The sequence below is a fragment of the Balaenoptera borealis genome (genome assembly GCF_965194805.1).
Source record: "Balaenoptera borealis genome assembly, chromosome: 5".
NCBI classification, from domain to species: domain Eukaryota; kingdom Metazoa; phylum Chordata; class Mammalia; order Artiodactyla; family Balaenopteridae; genus Balaenoptera; species Balaenoptera borealis.
In genome coordinates this window covers 66,029,761-66,053,250 of record NC_138862.1, presented here as the reverse complement: position 1 = coordinate 66,053,250, position 23,490 = coordinate 66,029,761, and the positions used below count along the sequence as shown (strand labels likewise).

General features: G+C 41.7%; 1 long non-coding RNA gene across 1 annotated transcript; it reads right to left on the bottom strand.

Annotated features, from left to right (window-relative positions):
• Nucleotides 1–12,299: 12,299 nt before the first annotated feature.
• On the bottom strand, nt 12,300–23,250 carry LOC309630146. The gene is made up of 2 exons (XR_014245448.1): nt 21,311–23,250; nt 12,300–18,721 (listed from the first exon to the last, which is right to left on the bottom strand). It is a non-coding gene; the product is annotated as an uncharacterized lncRNA (long non-coding RNA).
• Nucleotides 23,251–23,490: the final 240 nt, after the last annotated feature.

Below are 23,490 nucleotides of genomic sequence, written 5' to 3'. Positions count from 1 at the left end.
TCCACTTAGCACTCCCTGGCTCCCCTGCTGGCCTGTGAGCCCACGGGTCGCCCACCCCGGCCAGCAGCAGACTCTCCCCAGCTGGCGGTGGGAGAGATTTCATCAGGTTCTCAGCTGAGTCAGTGGGTGAGTAGAGGTGCCCATGTGTCTGCTTGTGTGGGGTCTGAGGCTTATACAATTGGAGGAGTCTTCTTTACAAAAAAGAGTACAAAATTTCAGATACATAATGAGGTACCAAAGAGAATATGTATTTGTGAGAAAGAATGAGAAGAGAAATCACAATAAATGACAAATACTAAAAAGGGCAAGTAGCAAACATCATGAAATCCAGAAAAATAGCCTAACATTTTAATTAATTAATTGCCTGACACTCCTCTATGATATCTTGATTGTCTCCTTGTGGGAGACAGAATAATGGCCCCCAGAGACATCCACATCCTAATCCCCGGAACACGTGAATATGTTTCCTTATATGGCAAAAGGGTCTTTGCAGCTGTGATTGAGGTTACAGACCTTGAGACAGGGAATTAGTTACCCGGAGTTACCCAGGTGGGCTCCATCTAATTACCAGAGCTCTCAAAAGGCTTTCCTGGGTTTATTCAGAGAAGGAGATGTGATGATGGAAAAGAGGTCAGATGCTACGTTGCTGGCTTTGAAGATGGAAGAAGAGACCAAGAACATGGGTGGCATCTAGAAGCTGGAAAAGGCAATGGGTTCTCCCCTGAGCCTGCCTGTAGGAACCAGTCTGGGTGACACCTTGATTTTAGCACAGTGGCACTGATTTTGGACTTTGGGCCTCCAGGACTGTAAGATAATCCATTTTGTATCGTTTAAGCCACCAGTTTCTAATATTGTTACAACAGCAGTAGCAAGTGAATTGTATTCCTTGTAGAACAATGATTTTGTAATGTCATTTTGTAATATAAAGAACAGAAAGATAGATCTTTCCTCTAGCACTGCTGATCAAAATTTACTTTTTACTATGATATTAGAGAAAAGTTTCATCTTCACAACTACGTCAAGGATTGTTGTCAACTTAAGAAAACCTCTATCAAGATTTTTTTCATATAAGTGTTCATATTTGGAAGAATTTTCCATAGACTAAGTAGTGGCTCCACACATTTCACACCTCCACCCCCTCCTTTAGCCTGTGCTGGACACCACAGGATGCGGTGATGTGGTGACACAGTCAGGCCCTGCACGTTCCTGTCAGGACGGTGGACGAACAGGCAGAGTGGGGCATTCCCAGGACTGCGTCCACGCTGGGTAGCTCGCAGTAACTCAGCTCTGCTTCGGTAACTGCAGCCGTGCGCCCACACTGTGTGTATCCCCCGCTCACTGCCCTTAGCCTGATCCCAGACGTGCCCACGGCCATTCCATCCCCACTTGACTTAGGTAAAATATGACAGTGAGCAGAAATCATCTGAAACAACTGTGGTTAAATATCTTACCTTTGAAAGGGTTACAAAAGCATATGACGTGGGGAGGAGCACATGTAAGTGAAGGCCCAGAAACCTAAGCTTCATTAGCTTAAATCCACCTCTGCTCTGGCTGGTTCTGTTGTACCTGTCAACCTACACATATATATGTACTTTGTATATATATTTATACAACACCTGTAAAACTACACACGTCTAAAACACACACACACACACACACACACACACACACACACACACACACACACACCCTATAAAACTAAGCCACACAGGGGAGCTTACACCTCAGACCAACAGACAGAGCCTTTGCTGCCCAGTCTCCTCTGTGTTACATTTTGATGCTATCGTCAGGCCCAAATGCCTTGACAAACATGGCAAAACAAGAGTCCTCAGAGAGGCCCCTTCCGTGGATCAGGCACCAGGCAGAGTGGGACTGCCTGGCCTGCGGCCGACCCCGCCGGCCTCCTTGCCGCACTGTTAACCCTTCCGTCTCGCTCGAGTGGCGATGATTGAGGCTCACTCTTCCTTCTGGCAGCTCCGAAGCCGGAGGAGTGAGTTTTGGCAGCAAGGTGGGACTTAAAGTGAGCTCTGGGATTTTGAAATGCACGAGATCAAGGAAAGCTTTTGATAGAAAAAAGTACTACTCTCCCGTCCCCTCATGGCAAAAGAAGACAGGATGTGTCGGATAAAATGCCGACATTTGTGAGACAGTTACTGAGGGGATAAATGGCGTTACCGTTTCGTGTTCACAGCCTCCATCTCTGTCCTTGGGAAGGAGACTCATAAATGCGCCCAGACTGACCCTGCCCCAGCGGGGGGGGGGATGCTTGGTAGGCCTCTCCCACCCAGAGCTGCCCTCAGAGTGGCTCCTGAACCAGGGGTCCATAGGCTTCCTGGGGCCTGTGCGGGATGCTGTAATGGCTCTCTCCCAGGGACAAGGGATCCACTGACCCGTTCAGATCCTCTCCTAGTGAATCTGAATATCAGATATACAGACAGGGCCAAATTAAAGGGCCCGCTGACTGGGCTATTGCCATATTCAAAGGACACTAAAATATTGTTGGAATAGATCAGTAACGAGGTAAACCATAAATTGTTTTCTTTCCTACCAAGGTAGTCATCACCCTGAGGTGGAGATTTAAAACACTCCTTGACAGTGCAGACTAGTCTCTGTGGAGCAATCAGGGGCATTCATATGCCTATACACAGGGCCACTCCAGCCAACCACCTGGACAACTTCCTGAAATTGGCAGAGGCAGAAACAGAATCATGTGTGGTGTAGGGCTGTTTGCAGGGAATGAGTGGACTATTTTATTCTCTGTAAACACTTTTGCCTTCCAAGAAGTCATCTGGTTAGAAAATTGCACGGGATAAATCACTTATTTTGACCATGAAATACATGATAAACATTTTGTATGAGAAGAACATCACTTGCCCACAAGCATATGAAAAGTTGCTCAATATCACTAATCACTACAGAAATGCAAATCAAAATCATGAGACCTCACCTCACACCCATGAGGATGGCTGCTATCACAAAAACAAAATAACAGGTGACGGCAAGGATGTGGAGAAATTAGAACCCCTTATGTATTGCTAGTGGGAATATAAAATGGTGTGGCCGCTATGGAAAACAGTATGGAGTTTCCTCAAAAAAATTAAAAATAGGATTGCCAAATGGTTTAGCAATTCTACTTATGGATTGAAAGCAGGGTCTTGAAGAGACATTTGCACACCCATGTTGACAACAGCATTATTCACAACGGTCAACAGGTGGAAGCAACCAAAATATCAACAGATAAAGGGATAAACAAACTATGGTATATACATAATGAAATATTTTCAGTCTTGAAAAGGAAGGTAATTCTGACACATGCTACAACATGGATGAAACTTAAGGACATTATGCTAAGTGAAATAAGCCAGTCAAAAGGACAAATGCTGTATGACTTCACTTATATGAAGTACCTAGAGTAGGCAAACTCACAGAAACAGAAAGAATGGTGGCAATGTACAGCATGGTGACTACAGCTAATAATACTGTGTTATTTATTTGAAAGTTGTTGAGAGCACATCTTAGGCATTCTTACCACACACATACACACACACGAGTTAACTTTGTTCCCTTTGTGAGGGAATGGATGTGTTAATTATTTTGATCTTGGTAATCATTCTACAGTGTATGTGTATATCAAATCATCACGTTGTACACTTTATATATAACTATATTGCAATTATTTTTTCAGTAAAGTTAAAAATAAGTAGAATGGTGGTTGCCAGGGGCTGTGAGGAATAGCGAGTATAGAGTTTCAGTTTTACAAGATGAAAAAGGTCTGGAGAGTGACTGCACAATATAAATATACTTAACATTACTGAACCATATACTTAAATGGTTAAGATAGTAAATATCATGTTATGTGTTTTGTACACAATTAAAAAAAAAATCACCGGCCACTAAATAGTTTTTCATCAAATATTTAGAGAATATTAAAAGAGAAGCCAGGGACTTCCCTGGTGGCGCTGTGGTTAGGAATCCACCTGCCAATGCAGGGGACACAGGTTCGAGCCCTTGTCCGGGAAGATCCCACATGCCACAGAGCAGCTAAGCCCGTGCGCCACAACTGCTGAGCCTGTGCTCTGGAGCCCACGAGCCACAACTGCTGAGCCCACGTGCCACAACTACTGAAGCCTGCGTGCCTAGAGCCCATGCTCCACAATAGGAGAGGCCACTGCAATGAGAAGCCCACGCACCACAACAAAGACTGGCCCCCACTCGCCGCAACTAGAGAAAGCCCATGAGCAGCAACGATCCAACACAGCCAAGAAAGAAGGAAGGAAGGAAGGAAAGGAGAAAAGAAAGACAAAATATTAGACCAGTGTGAGTGCCCACAGATCTCAGTCCTGCCTTGCATGGGCTCTGATATGCACACACAGAAGGTGGGTCATGAAGCCAGGAAGGGCTGTGAGGAGACCGAAGCTATGAGGCAGAGAAGCAGCAAAAAGGAAAGTACTAACAATGGTTAAAAGCACTACAATGAGGAATAAAAAGATAACCAGGTCAATTAAGCTGCATTTGATCCTGCATGACCTTAGTTCTTGAACTACATTTAAGTCTCTGTGAGGCCGGGGCCTGCGGCATTTAAGATTGTTGTCCCCCGTCCTTCTCTCCACATCTGCTTCAGAATCCCCACTGCTTAAGGTAACCCCAGCACCTGCTTGTAATCTAGGATGGGGATTCTCCAACTTTAATGTGTGTGTGTGTGTGTGGCCAGAGGGTAAAGAGGAAAAAAAGCAGGTAAAGGGAAATTATATAAGAATAGAATTTCTAAGAATTTAACAGTGAAGCTTATAAAACTGTTGGCTTTTTTCAGTGAAGGGAGAAGTTTTTTTCAGTGAAGGGAGAAGAAGGGTAAACTTATTAACTCACATTTCACAGGTTTTGTTGTTTACAAAATGATTTCAAAATCATAATCTCACGTGGAGGTGCTGTGAGGTGGGCAGAGCAGGGCTTATCACCAGTGGAGCAAGGCAAGGCAGGTTGTATTATCTTTTTAACAAATGAGGAAATTGGGGCTTTGAGGTGTGTCCAAGGTCACAAAGGCAGTAAGTGATAGAGCTTCTTTTCTTTCCCCTTTATTATGATTCTTTCTATAGTGCAAATAGATACACTACACTATGTACGTTAAATTTTTGTCACAAAACTCATGGGGATAAAATGAGCTCATGTATTTACAGTTTTTTGGAAATGAATCAAATACTCTGAACAAAAGTCTCCCCCTCCTTGGCCCTGGCAGGGGACAGACACCCAGAGGAAACTCAGCAAAAATCACCTTGTATGAATTTAATTATGAGAGGTCAGCTGCTATCTTCAGGTGGCCATAAGTGAAATTTGGCCTTTGTGCTTCCTGGGACACAGTCATCAAAGAGGTTAGAAGGTTCATTCCTAGACATGGATCAGCCCAAGTCAAAAGTACACCCAGTGCCCTCTTCCAATATTTAACAAGGTGCACTGATCTCTGATTTAACTGCCTGTCTCTTACATGCATGTGAAGTGCTCTTATTGCCTATGGTTTTATAGTTTGACTCTGTTAGGAATTTGTGGAGATCCGGGAGAATCGTTTCATATATTACATGAGGGATTTAACTGTGTCTCCTTATCTTAATTTTCAGTTGGGTATTCAGTTTGTTATTTCAGTGTTTCACAGAAGTTCAGGAGGTACGGCAGGTAGATGAACAGGTATCGGGTGGCAGAGAATTCTTCCCAGTCCCCTTCAGATCACACCAGTTAGAAGGCCCCTGTGTGCAAGAAGAGTCCCACACACACTCTGGTGTTGTTCCCAGGTTGTGACCAGGGCACAACCCCAGCCCCATAGAATCCTGGAGAGACATCACTGAGAAATATTAGTTCACAGTATGAAATAACAATGAATTAAAATTGGGAACATGACAAGAATACCTAAGACATCTAAGTGTGAATGGTACCCCTAGAATTGTGTGGTGTACAACATACACAGCTGTATACATTAGCCCTGCGACTATCCTCTGTCATGGCTATAACTTAGCATTGTGCTGGAAGGCCAAGAAAAGGCAATAAGACCCCCCCTCCCAAAAAAAAGGACTGTGTAAAAATTAGAAAGGAAGGAGCAAAACTCTTGTTACATATAATATGATGTCTACCAAGAAATTCCAAAGGAATCAACAGATAAATTTATACAACGATTAAGATAATTCAGTGAGGTGACCAGATGAAATATCAAAACACAAAATAGATTTTCTATATCAGTAAAAAAAATCAATTAGACACAGTAAAGCTATAATGGAAATTGGCTCAGGAATAGGAAATAAATACAAAATAACAAAGTATCCAGGAATAGACATGTAAGAGAGAGAACTTAGTACGTGATAGAGGTGACATTTCAGATGAATAGGGAAAGGACAGACTTTTCAATAAATGCAATTGGAATAATTAATAGAAATAAATTCCAGGTAGACTAACGACCTATTTTTTAAATGATAAAAGTGTGCCAAAATCTTGGCTGTTGAGAAGGCTTTCTTAAATAAGAACTAAAGAACAAAGTCCATAAAGCAGAAAGTCAATAAATTCAACTACATCAAAATAATAATAGCAAAAACGATATTAGTAAATACTTCTGTTGACTAAAAACACAATGCAAAGTTAAAAACACAAGTAACAGACTTAGAATATTTATTATATGTATATCAAAGGATTAGCATCAAGAATAAATACTAGACTCCTACAATGGGTGGAAAAAGATAACCCAATATAAAATGAACTAAGGATAAGAATGAGCAATTAAGAGGAAATAGAATGATCAAGAATTATATTTTAAAAATGCCCAATCTCACTGGTTGTTATGGGTTGACTTGGGCCCCCCAGGACCTCAGAATGTGATTGTTTTTGGAGAGAGGGCCTTTAAAGAGGTGATTAAGTTTAAATGTGGTCGTTAGGGTGGACCCTAACCCAGTATGATGGATGTCCTTGTAAGAAGAGGCAATGTGGACACAAACGGAGACACCAGGGATGCACTCCATAGGAAAGGCCATGGGAGGACACAGGAGGCACCATCAGCTAACCAAGGAGAGAGGCCTCAGGAGAACTCAAACCTGCCGACGCCTTGATCTTGGACTTTTTTGCCTTTCTTGTGAGAAAATAATTTTCTATTGTTTAAGCCAGCCAGTCTGGCAAACTAATATATTAGTAACCAGAGAAAGTTAAGTATTTTTAAAATGGGTTACTATTTTCACTCATCCAGTTGGAAAAGTAATCAAATGTTTAATAAATAGCAAGCATCAAGGTGTGGAGGAGCAGTAACTGTTGTTCTCTGCTGGGAGAGTATAAAATGGTGCAGGCACGGTGGCGGGCCATCTGGCAGTATCAAAAATTAAAATGCACATATCCTATGATGGAGCAATTCAACTTCTCATTGTCTCCTCTAGAGAAACACTTCACGTGGGCACAAGAAGACAGAGAGAGGGAGGGTCACTGTAGCGTTGTTGGTAAGAGTGAAAAATTGGAAACAGCTAAAATATTTATTAAAAAGGAAATGGCTAAATGAAAGGATTGTACTCTGTGGAATACTATGTAGCAGTTAAAATTAATGAGATAAAGCTATACATAGGTATGGAAAGTCTTCATATGGAATATGCATATGGAAAGTGTTGAGTGGAAAAACAAGGAGAAAAATAAGACAATACATAGTATATTAGGACATATATGTATGTGTGAATGCAGAGGAGACCGTCAGACAATAGCACACCAAACTGATTAGAGCAGTTACTTTTGGAGGAACAGGGGATGGGCCCTGGCAGGATGGCTAAAGGAGAATTAGTTTCATCGGTACAGCTTTTTCATTTTACAAGGAGCGTGTAATCATGTATTACATTTATAATTTTTAAAAGCTATTACTAACAGTAATTTAGTCAGTTTTGTGGTTGTCTATTATGTTTACTCCATAATAATTGAGAGAAAAGTTGATAGCTTGAGACTAGCAGTTGGCAAACTTTTTCTATAAAAGGGCAGATAATATTTTAAGCTTCGGGAGCTACACCAGCAGTTTTGCAGCTATTCTGCTGTTGTAGGGCAAAAGCGGCTATAACTAATACTGCATAATGAATGAGCATACCTGTGTTCCCATAAAACTTTATTTATAAAAACAAATGGCTCCATAACCAGCAGGGAACACTGGTGTGAGAGCAGCCTACCAGGGAGAGAATCCGCAGAGACATATATGTATGGAAGCCACCTGCCATGTGTAAGCTACCTTACGGAAAGATTCAAATAGCAAAGGATTGAGACTTCCAGCCAACAACCAATGAGGAACTGACCTCCTCAGTTCGCTAGCTTGTGAGGAACTGGCTCCTGCCAACAACAGCGTGTGGCTGACAGGGTCTTGGTGCTCCGACTGGGTGTCAGGCCTGAGCCTCTGAGGTGGGAGAGCCGAGTTCAGGACATTGGTCAACCAGAGACCTCCTGGCCCCTCATGATATCAATCAGCGAGAGCTCTCCCAGAGATCTCCGTCTCAACGCTAAGACCCAGCTCCACTCAACAACCAGCAGGCTCCAGTGCTGGACACCCCATGCCAAACAACTAGCAAGACAGGAACACAACCCCACCCATTAGCAGAGAGGCTGCCTAAAATCATACTAAGTTCACAGACACAGCAAAACACACCACCAGATGTGGTCCTGCACACCAGAAAGACAAGATCCAGCCTCATCCTCCAGAACACAGGCACCAGTCACCTCTACCAGGAAGCCTACACAACCCACTGAACCAACCTTACCCACTGGGGACAGACACCAAAAACAATGGGAACTACGAACCTGCAACCTGTGAAAAGGAGACCCCAAACACAGTAAGTTAAGCAAAATGAGAAGACAGAGAAATACACAGCAGATGAAGGAGCAAGGTAAAAACCCATCAGACCAAAGAAATGAAGAGGAAATAGGCAGTCTACCTGAAAAAGAATTCAGAGTAATGATAGTGAAGATGATCCAAAATCTTGGAAATAGAATGGAGAAAATACAAGAAACATTTAACAAGAAGAACTAGAAGAGAACTAGAAGAACTAAAGAGCAAACAATGATGAACAACACAATAAATGAAACTAAAAAATCTCTAGAAGGACTCAATAGCAGAATAACTGAGGCAGAACAACAGATAAGTGACCTGGAAGATAAAATAGTGGAAATAACTACCACAGAGCAGAATAAAGAAAATAGAATGAAAAGAATTGAGGACAGTCTCAGAGACCTCTGGGACAACATTAAACGCACCAGCATTAAAATTTTAGGGGTCCCAGAATAAGAAGGCAAAAAGAAAGGGACTGGGAAAATATTTGAAGAGATTATAGTTGAAAACTTCCCTAATATGGGAAAGGAGATAGTCAATCAATCCAGGAGGTGCAGAGAGTCCCATACAGGATAAATCCAAGGAGAAACATGCCAAGACACATATTAATCACACTATCAAAAATTAAATACAAAGAAAAAATATTAAAAGCAGCAAGGCAAAAGCAACAAATAACATACAAGGGAATCCCCATAAGGTTAGCAGCTGATCTTTCCGCAGAAACTCTGTGTGTGGCAGGACATATTTCAAGTGATGAAAGGGAAAAACCTACAACCAAGATTACTCTACCCAGCAAGGATGTCATTCAGATTCGATGGAGACATTAAAACCTTTACAGACAAGCAAAAGCTAAGAGAATTCAGCACTACCAAACCAGCTTTACAACAAATACAAAAGGAACTTCTCTAGGCAGAAAACACAAGAGAAGGAAAAGACCTACAAAAACAAACCCAAAACAATTAAGAAAATGGTAATAGGAACATACATATCGATAATTACCTTAAATGTAAATGGATTAAATGCTCCAACCAAAAGACATAAACTGGCTGAATGGATACAAAAGCGAGACCCATATATATGCTGTCTACAGAGACCTACTTCAGACCTAGGGACACATACAGACTGAAAGTGAGGGGATGGAAAAAGATATTCCATGCAAATGGAAATCAAATGAAAGCTGGAGTAGCAGTTCTCATATCAGACAAAACAGACTTTAAAATAGAGACTATTACAAGAGACAATGAAGGACACTACATAATGATCAAGGGATCAATCTAAGAAGAAGATAAAACAATTGTAAATATTTAGGCACCCAACATAGGAGAACCTCAATATGTAAGGCAAATGCTAACAGCCATAAAAAGGGAAATTGACAGTAACACAATCATAGTAGGGGACTTTAACACCCCACTTTCACCAATGGGCAGATCATCCAAAATGAAAATAAATAAGGAAACACAAGCTTTAAATGACACATTAAACAAGATGGACTTAATTGATATTTATAGGACATTCCACCCAAAAACAACAGAATACACTTTCTTCTCCAGTTCTCATGGAACATTCTCCAGGATAGATCATACCTTGGGTCACAAATCAAGCCTTGATAAATTTAAGAAAATTGAAATCGTATCAAATATCTTTTCCGACCACAACGCTATGAGACTAGATATCAGTTACAGGAAAAAATCTGTAAAAAATACAAACACATGGAGGCTAAAAAATACACTACTGAATAACCAAGAGGTCACTGAAGAAACCAAAGAGGAAATGAAAAAACACCTAGAAACAAATGACAATGAAAACACAATGACCCAAAACCCATGGTATGCAGCAAAAACAGTTCTAAGAGGGAAGTTTATAGCAATACAGTCCTACCTCAAGAAACAAGAAAAATCTCAAATAAACAACCTAACCTTACAGCTAAAGCAATTAGAGAAAGAAGAACAAAAAAAACCAAAGTTAGCAGAAGGAAAGAAATCATAAAGATCAGATGAGAAATAAATGAAAAAGAAATGAAGAAAATGACCACAAAGATCAATAAAACTAAAAGCTGGTTCTTTGAGAAGATAAACAAAATTGATAAACCATTAGGAAGAGTCATCAAGAAAAAAAGGGGAAAGACTCAAATCAACAGAATTAGAAATGAAAAAGGAGAAGTAACAACTGATACTGCAGAAATACAAAGGATCATGAGAGATTACTACAAGCAACTATATGCCAATAAAATGGACAACCTGGAAGAAATGGACAAATTCTTAGAAAAGCACAACCTTCCGAGACTGAACCTGGAAGAAGTAGAAAATATGAACAGAACAATCACAAGCACTGAAATTGAAACTGTGATTAAAAATCTTCCAACAAACAAAAGCCCAGGACCAGATGGCTTCACAGGCGAATTCTATCAAACGTTTAGAGAAGAGCTAACACCTATCCTTCTCAAACTCTTCCAAAATATAGCAGAGGGAGGAACACTCCCAAACTCATTCTACGAGGCCACCATCACCCTGATACCAAAACCAGAGAAAGATGTCACAAAGAAAGAAAACTACAGACCAATATCACTGATGAACATAGATGCAAAAATCCTCAACAAAATACTAGCAAACAGAATCCAACAGCACATTAAAAGGATCACATACACCATGATCAAGTGGGGTTTATCCCAGGAATGCAAGGATTCTTCAGTGTACACAAATCAATCAACATGATAAACCACTTTAACAAATTGAAGGATAAAAACCATATGATCATCTCAATAGATGCAGAGAAAGCTTTCGACAAAATTCAACACCCATTTATGATAAAACCCTCCAGAAAGTAGGCATAGAGGGAACTTACCTCAACATAATAAAGGCCATATATGACAGACCCACAGCCAAGATCGTTGTCAATAGTGAAAAACTGAAAGCATTTCCACTGAGATCAGGAACAAGACAAGGTTGTCCACTCTCACCACTATTATTCAACATTGTTTTGGAAGTTTTAGCCACAGCTGTCAGAGAAGAAAAAGAAATAAAAGCAATACAAATTGGAAAAGAAAAAGTAAAGCTGTCACTGTTTGCAGATGACATGTTACTTTACATAGAGAATCCTAAAGATGCTACCAGGAAACTACTAAAATTTGGTAAAGTAGCAGGATACAAAACTAATGCACAGAAATCTCTTGCATTCCTATACACTAATGATGAAAAATCTGAAAGAGAAATTAAGGAAACACTACCATATACCATTGCAACAAAAAGAATAAAATGCCTAGGAATAAACCTACCTAAGGAGACAAAAGACCTGTATGCAGAAAACTATAAGACACTGATGAAAGAAATTAAAGATGATACAAACAGATGGAGAGATATACCATGTTCTTGGATTGGAAGAATCAACATTGTGAAAATGACTATACTACCCAAAGCAATCTACAGATTCAGTGCAATCCCTGTCAAACTCCCAATGGCATTTTTCACAGAACTAGAACAAAAAATTTCACAATTTGTATGGAAACACAAAAGACCCTGAATAGCAAAAGCAATCTTGAGAAAGAAAAACGGAGCTGGAGGAATCAGGCTCCCTGACTTCAGACTATACTACAAAGCTACAGTAAGCAAGAAAGTATGGTAGTGGCACAAAAACAGAAATATAGATCAATGGAACAGGATAGAAAGCCCAGAGATAAACCTCTGCACATGTGGTCACCTTATCTTTGATAAAGGAGGCAAGAATATACAATGGAGAAAAGACAGCCTTTTCAAAAAGTGGTGCTGGGAAAACTGGATAGCTACATGTAAAAGAATGAAATTAGAACCCTCCGTAACACCATACACAAAAATAAACTCTAAATGGATTAAAGACCTAAATGTAAGGCCAGACACTATCAAACTCTTAGAGGAAAACATAGAACACTCTGTGACATACATCACAGAAAGATCCTTTTTGACCCACCTCCTAGAGAAATGGAAATAAAAACAAATAAACAAATGGGACCTAATGAAACAAAAGCTTTTGCACAGCAAAGGAAACCATAAGACGAAAAGAGAACCCTCAAAATGGGAGAAAATATTTGGAAACGAAGCAACTGACAAAGGATTAATCTCCAGAATATACAAGCAGATCATGCAGTTCAATATCAAAAAAACAAACAACCCAATCCAAAAATGGGCATAAGACCTAAGTAGACATTTCTCCAAAGAAGATGTACAGATTGCCAACAAACACATGAAAGGATGCTCAACATCACTAATCATTAGAGAAATGCAAATCAAAACTACAATGAGGTATCACCTCACACCGGTCAGAATGGCCATCATCAAAAAATCTGCAAACAATAAATGCTGGAGAGGGGGTGGAGAAAAGAGAACCCTCTTGCACTGTTGGTGGGAATGTAAATTGACACAGCCACTATGGAGAACAGTATGGAGGTTCCTTAAAAAACTAAAAATAGAACTACCATGTGACCCAGCAATCCCACTACTGGGCATATACCCTAAGAAAACCATAATTCAAAAAGAGTTATGTACTACAAAGGTCATTGCAGCACTATTTACAATAGCCAGGACATGGAAGCAACCTAAGTGTCCATCAACAGATGAATGGATAAAGAAGATGTGGCACATATATACAATGGAATATTACTCAACCATAAAAAGAAATGAAATTGAGTTATTTGCAGTGAGGCGGATGGACCTAGAGTCTGTCATACAGAGTAAAATAAGTCAGAAAGAGGAAAACAAGTACCGTATGCTAACACATATATATGGAATCTAAAAAAAAAAAGGTTCTGATGAACGTAGGGGCAGGACAGGAATAAAGATGCAGACGTAGAGAATGGACTTGAGGACACGGGGAGAGGGAAGGGTAAGCTGGGACGAAGTGAGAGAGTGGCATGGACATATATACACTACCAAATATAAAATAGATCGCTAGTGGGAAGCAGCCAGATAGCACAGGGAGATCAGCTCGGTGCTTTCTGACCACCTAGAGGGGTGGGATAGGGAGGGTGGGAGGGAGACGCAAGAGGGAGGGGATATGGGGATATATGTATACATATAGCTGATTCACTGTGTTAAACAGCAGAAACTAACACACCATTGTAAAGCAATTATACTCCAATAAAAATGATAAAAAAAAAACCCAAATGGTTTTAGTTTAGTTTAGTTTGGTTTAGTTTGCCAACCCCTTGTTTAGACTAAGTTTATTATGTAACTAAAATGTATTTTAAGTAAGTGCTTTTGTTGTATGGAAAAATAATCTTTTGTATTAACCAACTAATTAAATAAGCTGTAGCCTCTGGGGCCTTGCTTAGAATGTTTTAGACTCTGGACATATCATTAGAGACCAAACACCCATCCCAGTGGAGATAATCCATTTACCTTGGCCATCTCAGTGGTGACCATCGGCCTTCCCAGCAGCAGAGTCGCACAGCCATCAATGGGATGGTGGGGATAGTGCCTGCCACACGTGACTCACTGAGTCAAGGTTCAGTGGCCTCAGAGGTGACTCCTGACCATCCCCAGATGTGGAGTTGCCTTAAAGCAAAGTCTCTGGCCATAGGCTCAGCCAGGCTGGGCTGTGAGGTGGGGAGGAGGGCTTGGTGGTGCTGACACCTGTAGGAGAGGCTTGGTTCTATGGGACAAGGTGCCTCTCCTGGCAAGTGGAGACAGAAAACTCACTGGGGCAAAGCCAGCGCAGCCCCAGGGCTGTGCAGTGTGTGGCAGGCCTAGGAGGGACCCCTCACTGAGGACTTGAGGCCCTGTGACTGTCATGCTGCTTTGTCTCAGCCGTGGTCCCAGGGTCTGCCAACGCTAATTCAGCAGGCTGAGCGGAACCAGGGCTGGTATGCTCCCACTCTCTAGCTCCCACAGTCCCCGACCATGGTATCTTCTGGGTCAGGAGACTCCAGCTGCAACAGAGAGTGGGCTGAGTGTATGTATGACTCATGGCGGTTCATTACGGTTGAGGTTTCCACTGTGATTATTTCTCTAGGAAGCAAGTGCAGGATCAGGAAACATTATGAATGAGACTCAATATTAAGTGATTTCCTTCATGATTTTTTCCACCCCGGAAATGTGGAGAGCAACAAGGCCAACACATACACGTCCCACTGCGAAGTTGACCTCAAACTTAAGATACATTTGTGTTCCCACATTTCTTTCACATGGAACTGGGGGCAGGCCGCCCCCAGCAACAGAAAAAGAAAAACCATACCTGTTAGGTGGTAACTTCTTTGCTCTGACTTCTCCTTTGAGGCCCACTTTGAACAATCAGGAATAAAGGATCAATCAAAACATCAATATCCCTGAAGTAGTTGCCTTGTTGAAGACTGGAGCATTAGCTTAATCTTTTGCTTTTCACAGGAGTGAACACTTCTCTTGGGCGAGAGGCTGCCTCTCGTCAGGGCAGTGCTTCCTCTTCCCTGTGCTGTAGTCATAGGTCATTATTTCCCAGGATCTGAGCCAATCTCGTCTGTCACCCACATTTCAGTCCAGGTCAGAGGGAGGCTGTAAGTGCCCCCCATCAGGCACTACTAAGTCCCAAGTCCAGTACTTGAACTTGCAAGTGACCAGATTACCGTATTTACTCTCATTATGTGCCCCTGACTTTTTCTCTCAGATGTCTTCACTGTAAAACACAGGAGAAGTGGAGGAATGTTGCTAGTATCTGCTTTGTCTAATTAGTTCTGAGCAAATTTCATGCATCTGAGGGGCTCTGCACTTTAGCCCCCGGGGCAAAGTTAATTCGAACTTAGATCTCCAAACACTTCTTTCCTTTGTCTGAGCCACCTTCCTGGATAGGGTTACTTACTTGAAACTGCATGTTTGTGTAAGAGAGAGGCAAGCACGCAGGGAGAGGGAAAGAGTCTGAGATGAGGGGTCTGAGCAGAGCTCACAAGAATGTGACCTGTGGCTCTGACCTCAGGACGGCTGGCTGACCAGGAGCAGGGAGCATGGACCATGGGGAAAGGTTCTCAGGGTTCTTTCCTCCACCAGGCCCTGCCAGCAGCCAGCAGCCCCTCATTCCTCAGCCTAATCCTTTGGGTTCCCAGCAGCAGCTGCTGATGGCTGTTCTAGCTCTCAAGGGAAAAGAGGAGACAAAAGCCTAAAGTGGTGAGTTTCACAGGATATGTTTCTTCCACTTGCTTTGTTCTTAAGGATGCTTTATGGCAGATGTAGGGAGTGGGCTAGATACATGTATCAGACAACAGTAAGAGAGTCCTGGCCCAAAGAGGGAGGGGGAGAGGAAGGGGAGAAGAACTGTTGATTAGATTGGGGTGGGGGGGGGAAGAGAACTAGGGATTCCCAAAAAATTATTGTGGCAATCTTCGTGTGAAAATTTCGGATTCCTTACACTTATTTCCTGACTTAAATTGTTTTTATTTTGAACTCATGTCTTAATCCAGCCCTCCTGATGAGAAAAGCAAGAATATCTAAGTATGGTTTTTGTTTGTTTGGTTGGTCTTTAGTTAAATTGGTTTCCTCTCTTCTACTCAGTTTGCCCCTCCCAGGGGATAAGGAGGATTTGAGTCTGGGACTTCCTAGGGGTCAACATTTCTCAAGTGCTTGCTTGCTTTGCTCCTCCCAGCCAAGCGCAGAGAATAGGGCAGCTCACACAGCCCACTGCAAGAGATCTGCAGCAGCAGTGGTGACTGGGACGCCTGAGCATGGAGCTCTTTTCTTTCAGTCAAGATTCTGACTGTCCACGGGGGATTCTGCTAAGACTGGGAAGCACTGAATAATACATCCCACTGGTTGGGAGGTTGACTTGGGCCTTGGACAGGAAGAACCTACAATAAGTGAAATACTGGATCCTGGTCCCAATGGAAGCAGCCTCTCTAGTGTGCCCTGGGGGCTGCATGCTGGGCCCCATGGCACCTCTGGTACCCTGTTAAGCTATGACCAGAAGGTCATGACCACAGCCACATGGGGTTGGAAGGCTGAAAATGGTTAGGAACTCATCCCAGGAGACTTTATTTCCAAGATTCAAAGTAGGTCTTTCTGGGAGCAAAGGAGATAATTAGGCAGTGAAAATAATCTTGTAGGACACTATAATGGTAGATACATGTCATTATACATTTATCCAAACCCATAGAATGTACAACACCAAGAGTGAGCTCTGATGTAAACTCTGGACTCTGGGTGATTCTGATGTTTCAGTGTAGGTTCATTGATTGTAACAAATGTCCCATTGTTACCGAGTCCAAGCTCGCTCTGCTGGCTGCACAACAGGCCAATAAGTCGGAGACAAGGTGTTGAGGCGAGGAGTACGACTGTATTCGGAAAGCCAGCAGACGGAGAAGATGGCAGACTAATGTCTCAAAATAACCATCTTGTTGTGGTCTGGATGCCAGTTTCTTTTATAGCATAGGGAAGGGGAGGAAATGAGGAAGTAAAGTAAAAAGGCCAAAAGATTTGCACATATCCCCTGGAATGGCCAGCCTCGGGGAGGGGATGTGTTAATTCCTTCTTTCTTGCAGCCATCCACAGGTGGACAGGGTCAGGATGCTTCCCTGAACAAAGGCACTTTGGTTTAACATTCAGGCAGAGGGGTAGGGTTCCCTGAGGCAGGCCATTGTGTATAGACAGTATCATTTTAGTGAACAAAAGCAATGGGAAGCAAAGGTTAAAGTAAAAGAAACAGATCCAACATGTAGTTAGGTTTGGCTCTTCCCTGTTACACCATTTTGGTGGGAGCCTGTGCAAGTGAGGGTCAGAGAGTATATGTGGACTCTGTACTTTTCTTTCAGTTTTGCTGTGAAACTAAAACTGCTCTAAAAAAAACCAAAGTCTTAAAAAAAGAAGTAGGCCCTTTTGTAAAGACAGGCATTTATTTCTGTGTCCAGGAGAAAAAGGCAGATCCCAGCTCAGGTAAGGCAGCTTGCCAGAAGTCCTTGGGTCATGGGTAAAATACATAGCTTTCATTTCTCAGTCCTTCCTGGCTCACAAGGGCCTGGCCTTATCTTTCTTATAAAAATAGCAAATTATTTACAGTAGGAACAGGGAACTAAGAACAGGTAATAAAACCACTGAGGCAAAGAAACTATTCTCAGGTTTCTGCAGGGATCTTCTGGATCCCTTTTCCTTTGGGTCTCTTGTGTGGTCAGAAGACAGGAAAAAGGCTGCAGGACTGCCAGGCCTCTTGAGTCTATAAGGGCAGTTTTAACTTTAGGCACAGCTCTAAGCTAAGAAACACCCAGAAAGTACACTCTTGTTATTAAGAACAGCACACTGATGTCCCCAGATGAGTCAGCCTCAAGCACAGCTGAAAAGTAGGAGAAATTTTGAGTCCCTGACCTATATTCTACTCTTTTGCAGCAACCAGAAATGTGAAGCTCTTAAGCTGCTGGTAACAGAAAAGCATATCTGATAAACCTAGGGAGTTTCCTAGTGTGAATCCACTTAATGTTTTACCTCCCTCTGAGGAATATTTGTATTTTTAAAAAGAACAGAGAGAGTCAACTAAAGGAGAAATGTGTGGACAGGGAATGTTGCTCACCACCCCAGGTCTACAAGGATCAAGCCATTAGCCACTGTAGCAGTGCCCCCTGAGGGGAATTCAGGATGGAGAAAAATAGGAAACATCCTGTGCTGTGGACACTGGCTCTTGATAGTTAAGATGCATATCTAAGGAATAATTTCAATGAGTCTAGACTCTTGCATCTTCCCATACATAGAAAAGCACTAAAATCATTAACTTGAGATGTCTGTTCCTTGTGATTCACAGTAATCTTTTGATGTTCGACCACGTGTTTGTTTTGTTTTGTTTTTCCAGCCCCCAAACTCCTATATATCCTGGCTCCTCACTTACCTCTTCAGAGTAGTTTCTCGGAGCTGTCTGAGAGGCCATCTCCCAGGCTATAGTCCTCAGTAAGATCCCCGAATAAAACTTCTTCACTAATGGTATAAATTCAGGTCGAGCCTGAGGAAAATAGATGTTTATCAACCAGACAAGTATCCTTCTCAAAATCTCTTAGGATTCCCCTGGGGTGTACTCTAGGAGACCCCTGGAAAAGGGGGCAGCCAGGGCAGGACACATGGAGGTACAGCTCTGACCCACGTGAGGCAATCTTGGAGGAACCCTCTCCCTTTTTGTCCTTGGGTGGAGATAGAAAAGACCCAAGAAGACAAGGAATAGGAACCTTCTCTTTGAATGTGGTCCCATTTTTCGTAAGTGGGAGCAGTGCCAAGAATCTTCCCTTCCTAGAAATGGCAGGTTTCAGCCACTGGGGGAGCTACTAAAATTGAGCTCCAGCTGTTCCAGACCCTATAATTGCTCCAAGGCACCATCAGTCATACTTGTGGTTGTGAAGCCGAATCCAGCCTCTGTACCCTGACACCGAATTAAATCTCAGAGACAGAGTTTGGGGTGAAGTAGAAAAGAATAGCCTTATTGCTTTGCCAGGCAAAGGGGGCCACAGTGGGCTAATGCCCTCAAAACTCTGTGTCCCCACCTGGAGGGGTAGTGAGGAGTTTTATAGTAATGGTTCAAAGAGGGCGTGGTCAGCTCGTGGTCATTCTTCTGATTGGTTGGTGGTGAAGTAAGTGGGAGGCAGCAGCAGCATCCTTCTGGTTCCAACCGGTCTGGGGTCTATGTGCTTGTGGGCTTGTGGGCAGCAGACCACTAACTTCTCCCACCTGGTGGGGCTTCTGTATCTGCACAACAGCTCACAGATATTGTTATGTGTATCCCCTGAGGGGGGACCAGGACCTTGACCCAAGGCTGCACTGTTGTTCCTCTTGACTGCTCCCCCTTGTCTCTGCATCTCCTCCCTTCCGAATTAGCATCGGTTTGAACCTGCCTGTTGCAACTCAGGGGAGGTCGAGGCTGAATGAAGCCTATTTCCTGTAATTAAGAAATGGGGAACACAGAAAGGCTTTTATGCCCAGGAGCCCCACAGGGTCCTGCTCAGTATCAGTTGAGCCCCAGTATCTCTCCTCTCAGAGTCTTGGAACACTGGTTCCCCCTCATTTATGAATTATATTGCAGAATGTGATACCTGTGTCTGATTTTGCTAGTAGGTTGTAATCTCCCTGAGGGCAGAGCTCCTGACCTGTTTTCTATCACCTGTACCACATTCATTTGGTGAATGCTCTGTTCAGTTCAATAATTCTTTTAAAGATGGTCTTTCCTAACTGCTTTAATAAAGTTCTGTTTTGATTGAAAAGGAGAAAAGAAATCAGCTCACAACCACCTTGAAAGAATCTTCCTTGCAGCTCACGATAGCATTGAATGAAACTCATGCTTACTTTTAATTTATTATTAAATGAATTATTACTCAAATGAGTAAAACCTCTTAAATTTTAATTTTTTAAAACTTATGTACACAATGATGGCACAAGTCATGATAGAGATAAATTATATTTTGACAGTAAAGAAATACTTGGGTATTAAATATATATGGAATTACCTAAAAACTAAGATATGATTTGGACTTTTAAATTTATTTTTAAATAAATCACTATAATGTATAAGAGGGATAAAGGAATTGAGGAAAGAATGTGAAAATCTGGAATCTGATAAACACAACAGTGCCTCTTTCTGGCAATATTAATGACAATGACCTTCTCTCAACAGCTGTAGTTAGTTTCCTTTAGTCCTTGTCCTTGGTTTTCTTTTATTCTTTGAGTATATTTAAAACAGTTTTTTAAAAGTTTTTGTCTAGTAAGTTCAATATCTGAGCTTCCTCATGGACAGTTTTGTCAGTTCTTTTTTTTTTTTTCCTTTGAATGGATCATACTTTACTGCTTCTTTGCGCTGTGATTTTTTTTGTTGTTGAAAATTTGACATTCAAATATTATAATGTGTTAACTCTGGAAGCCAGATTCTTCCTGTCCCCCTGGGTTTGCTTTTCTTAATTGTTGAAGGCTTAGCTTATATTCAGTTAGTGTTTGACAGAGATTTCCTTGAAATCCAGGAGCTAAACAAAACAAAACAAACAAACCCGCCACCTTTCCTACTCTTTGCGGAGTGGCTTGTCCTAGGGCACTGCTTTTAACACCTAGCCATTTGCAACTCTCCATCAGCCCTCACTTCCTGCTTGTGCTGAATTTTGGAGAGTAGCCAACTATAAAAGCCTAGGGTCTTCTCAAGTCTTTTACACTTTTGAATGGTCCTTATTTCCCAAAGAATCTCTCCCTGGCTTTTCCTGCCAGGCCTTAGGCAGTCTGTTGTATGTCTCCACCTGAATCTTTTGTCCACAGGAAGCTGTGGATTTTTTCTTTGCCTTACAGAGTTCTTGAGCAGTGCTTGTCACACACACACACCCTTTCCCGTGTGGGTTCCAAGTGAGTCAAAACAGAGACAGCACTTTACACAGTCCTTCATTTGGCCCCCAGACAGATTAGGACAGAGAAACACAATAATTAGTGAATAAGGTCTCTGCTCTGCTCCCTCCAGAACCAGGGACCAGGGGTCCACACTGGGATACAGGCTGCTGATTTCAAGACTGCTGCTGAGCCAGGGAGGGGATGTAGCAAGAAAAGTAAAACTGCCACAGAGCTTTCCTACCGTTTTTAAGTGGCCTTTTTCTTAATTCAGCATTTGCTTGGTTGCTGTAAACTTCTGACTCTTCTCAAACATTCTGGCAAGGTTGGTTCTGACAGGTGCTGCTTGTTTGTCAGTGTTTGTGTAGAGGAACAGGAGTTTGGAGCCGCCCATTCTGCCATTTTGCTGACATCAGTGCTCGTGGATGACTCACTTCTTAACTTCTTTGTGTTTGTCTCAGTTCCTTTTTCTGTACAGGAGATGATACCGGGAGCTTGTAGTGAGGCTTTCCTTTTGAGAGAAATGATCGCTAAAACAAAACAAGCCTATTCCAGAAGTCTGTCAACTGAAAAATAAATGCAAAACCTAAAAGTTGAGAATTATGATTTATTCGAGGATATTACTGAGGATTATAGTATGTAAACAGCCTCTTAGATAGCTTTGCAGAACTTTCTGAAGAGGTAAGGGGGAGCCAGTATATAAAGGAGGTTTTGCTGGAAAAAAAAAATGTAGTTGAACATGAAGAGATTACCGAAATCACAAAAAAATCCAGACATTTTGAGTTAATGATTTTAGTGCCTTTTTATGTATGGGAAGATGCAAGAGTCTGGGTTCATTGAGATTATTCCTCTGACATGCATCTTAACTATCTAGGGCCAATAGCCTATTTTTCTCCATCCTGAATGCCCCTCAGGGTGCACCATCGGTGGTAGCTGCAGTGACTGATGGCTTGTGTGGCTTTCTTTGTTTACTAAAATGGCAGACATTTTTTTTTTGTCCGCAAGCCCAAGACCTTTTTGTGTTGGGCTTTGCGTCCACATTGGCCATAATGGTGAATGACCTCTCCCCAGAAGGAGCTGTAGGTATCCATCATTTTGTTTTTTAGTTTATGATTAGCACTTTTTGGTTCCTGTGCAGGTAAATCATGAAGATATTCTCCTATGTTTTCTTCTAAGAGGTTTATAATTTAAGCTTTTAACTTAATTCTGAGATCCATCTCAAATTAGTTGTGTTTGGTGTGATGTAAGTGTTAAGATTCATTTTCCTCCCTTTCATTTATTCACTAGTTCCAGCATCATTTGTTGAAAAGACGATCCTTTCCCCATTACACAGCTCTGGCACATTAGTCAAAACTCATTTAACTATATATGCCTGGGCCTAAGTCTGGACCCCCTATTCTGTAACATTTATCTAGTTATCTATCCTTATGCCAATATCACAGTGTTTTGATGGAAGCTTTACAGCAAGTCTTGAAATCAGGTGGCGTGGACCATTCAACTTTGCTTAAAATTGACCTATGTCCATTACATATAAAATTCAAAATCAACTTATCAAAGTTACTAAAATGCTTGTGGTATTTTTTTTTTTTTAAAGATCATCTTCTCTATTCTTTTTTTTTTAATTTATTTTTATTTATTTATGGCTGAGTTGGGTCTTCGTTTCTGTGCGAGGGCTTTCTCTAGTTGTGGCGAGCGGGGGCCACTCTTCATCGCGGTGCACGGGCCTCTCACTATCGCGGCCTCTCTAGTTGCGGAGCACAGGCTCCAGACGTGCAGGCTCAGTAATTGTGGCTCACGGGCCCAGTTGCTCCGCGGCATGTGGGATCTTCCCAGACCAGGGCTCGAACCCGTGTCCTCTGCATTGGCAGGCAGATTCTCAACCACTGCGCCACCAGGGAAGCCCGCCTGTGGTATTTTGATTGTTATCATTAAATCTATAGATCAATTTGGGGAGAATCAACATCATCATAATGTTGAGTGCTCCAATACATGAACGTGGTATATCTCTCTATTTATTTAGGTCATTTATTTTTTCACAGTGTTTTGTAATTTTCAGTGCAGAGATCTTGCATATCTTTTGTTAAATTTATTATTAAGTATTTAGGTTTTTATACTATTGTTATTATAAATTAAAATTTTTCATCTTCTAGTTGTTGCTAATACACACACACACACACACACACACACACACACACACACACACACACATATACACACATATTTTTCCTTCCTCTGTGTATTGCCCTATGTCCTGTGACTTTGTTAAATAGTTCCAGTAGTTGCTCCTTAGTACTCCTTAGGTTCTTCCATGTTAAAAAAAACATGTTTTCTGCAAATAATGACAGTTTTACTTGTTCCTTTCCAATCTTTATGCTTTTTTCTTGCCTTATTGAACCATTTAGAACTGTTACGACAAAATTGAAG